We start from the raw sequence: 2471 nt of genomic DNA, 5'->3' as shown, positions 1-2471 counted from the left end.
TGGGAAACAGAAATTTAGGTTAGTAGTGGACTATAGGAATCTCAACGAAATTACTGTCAACGACAAATTCCCCATCCCTAGAATGGATGAGATATTGGATAAACTCGGACGATGCCAATATTGTACAACGATTGATCTAGCGAAAACCGCCTTTTCAACCAAACACGGGCACTACGAATATACATGCATGCAAGTTTTCAGAGATGTATGAACAATCTTCTGGAAGATTTGATCTACAAGGACTGCCTCGTATACCTGGACGATATTATAATTTACTCCACTTCATTGGAGGAACACATTCTATCTCTAAGGAAAGTCTTTGGGAAACTCAGGGATGCTAAATTAAAATTACAGCTAGACAAATGTGAGTTCATGAAGAAGGAAGCCGAATTCCTGGGACATATTGTAACCATAAACGGCATCAAACCCAATCCAAATAAAACTAATGCAATCACAAATTTTCATTCTTATCATTTTTGGGATTATATTGGTTCTACCGCAAGTTCATTCCTAACTTTGCCAAGGTAGTTAAACCTATGACCCTTGAACTAAAGAAAGGTGCATTGATCGATACCAAAAATAAAGACTACATTGAATCATTCGAAAGGCTAAAAGTTCTAATAACTCCAGACCCCATACTGATATATCCAGATTTCTCAAAACCATTCTCGCTGACAACCGATGCAAGTAATTTAGCTATTGGTGCTGTGCTATCTCAAAATCTTAAACCCATCTGTTATGCCAGTAGAGCATAATGAGCATATATGCATATATGAGCATAAGATTAATTACGCTACAATCGAGAAAGAATTGTTAGCTATCGTTTGGGCAACGAAATATTTCAGGTCATATTTATTCGGTAGACCATTTGAAATATTAAGTGATCATAATATTAAAGATTCAAACATGAAGTTACAAAGATGGAAAATAAAATTGAACGAATTCGATTACAAAATAAAATATCTTCCGGGCAAAGGAAACCATGTAGCCGACGCCCTTTCCCGCACAAAAATCGAAGAAGCCATGCTAGGTGAAGTCGCAGATAACGCATACGCAACAGTCCACAGCGCGAGTGAAGATAATATAAATTATATATGAATAACCGAAAAACCACTTAATTATTTTTCTATACAGCTATAACTATAAAAAGGAAACAATGACACAACCAATCAATCTAATCTATATAGAAATGACAGTTGAAGTCGCCAAAGACATCATTAAGGAATTTTTGTGCACTAAGAACAGCGCCATTTTGATTTTCCAGCGGGCATACACTGAAATTATAAGCCCTAACAGTTTTACTACATTACTAAGATGTACAAAAAAAACTAATAGATATCCTAAACTACGCCGAATTTAAAGACTTAATATTGAAAAGGCATAAAAAAGTTCTACACCCGGGAATAGAAAAAACCACTAACTGGTTTAAAGAAGAATACTTTTTCCCAGATAGCCAACAATTAATCCAGAATATCATTAACGAATGCGAAATCTGTAATATAGCGAAAACAGAACACAGAAATACGAAATTGATATTTGAAGCAACTCCAAAAATATTCAATGTAAGAGAACGAAAACATTTAATGATATGGGAAAACCACAGGAGATAAAAGCGGACAAAGACTCAGCATTCATGTGCATAGCTCTGCAGAATTGGCTAGGATCTGAAGGCGTAAACATATCCGTCACTACAAGTAAAAACGGAGTATCCGTTATAGAGAGATTCCATAAAACAGTAAACGAGAAACTAAGAATCATTGGAAGCGAACATAACATAGAGGATAGATTTACAAAATTTTAAACAATCCTATTTGTCTACAATCACAAAACTAAACATAATACTACCAAAAGAACTCCGGCAGACAAATTTTTGTATGCAGGAAGCCAAGATTTTAATGTCCAGCAAAATAAAATCGACAAAATCAATAAACTTAATGAGAAGAGACATGAGTTTGCAATTAACACAAGATATAGACAAACCCCACTTATAAAAAGCAAGGTAATCAACCCATTCAAGAAATCAGGACAAATTGAACAATTGGACGAAAAACATTTCGAAGAGACAAATCGCGGTAGGAAAATCGTACACTATAAGTCAAAATTCAAAAAGCAGAAGAAATTTAATAATAGTAAATACGATAATTCCAGACAACCCGAAGAGAGTTAAGCGATGCCATATACTTCCCAAATTACTTATTTGTATGATACCCTCTATCACCATGGTCCAATCCAGTAATATAGAAGTAAACCCACTCAACGCCAAGAATGGATACCTTATATTCCAAACAGGAACAATAGAAATTCCGATAAGTTTCGAATACCATTACTTAAGCATAAGCATAACGAAGACAATGCTGACATTTGAGAACCTAGTAGAAGAGGCAAAAGTTTTTCCAAATGTACCCCAAATTCAATATCTAGTTGAGAAATTAAAACGGGAAAACAATGGACTAAGAATTATTAAACGAAGT

Source organism: Drosophila erecta, unplaced genomic scaffold (assembly GCF_003286155.1).
Source record: "Drosophila erecta strain 14021-0224.00,06,07 unplaced genomic scaffold, DereRS2 tig00000556-arrow-arrow-pilon, whole genome shotgun sequence".
In the NCBI taxonomy this organism is placed as follows: domain Eukaryota; kingdom Metazoa; phylum Arthropoda; class Insecta; order Diptera; family Drosophilidae; genus Drosophila; species Drosophila erecta.
The sequence above is the reverse complement of the archived record's forward strand: the minus strand, read 5'-3'. Positions refer to the sequence as shown.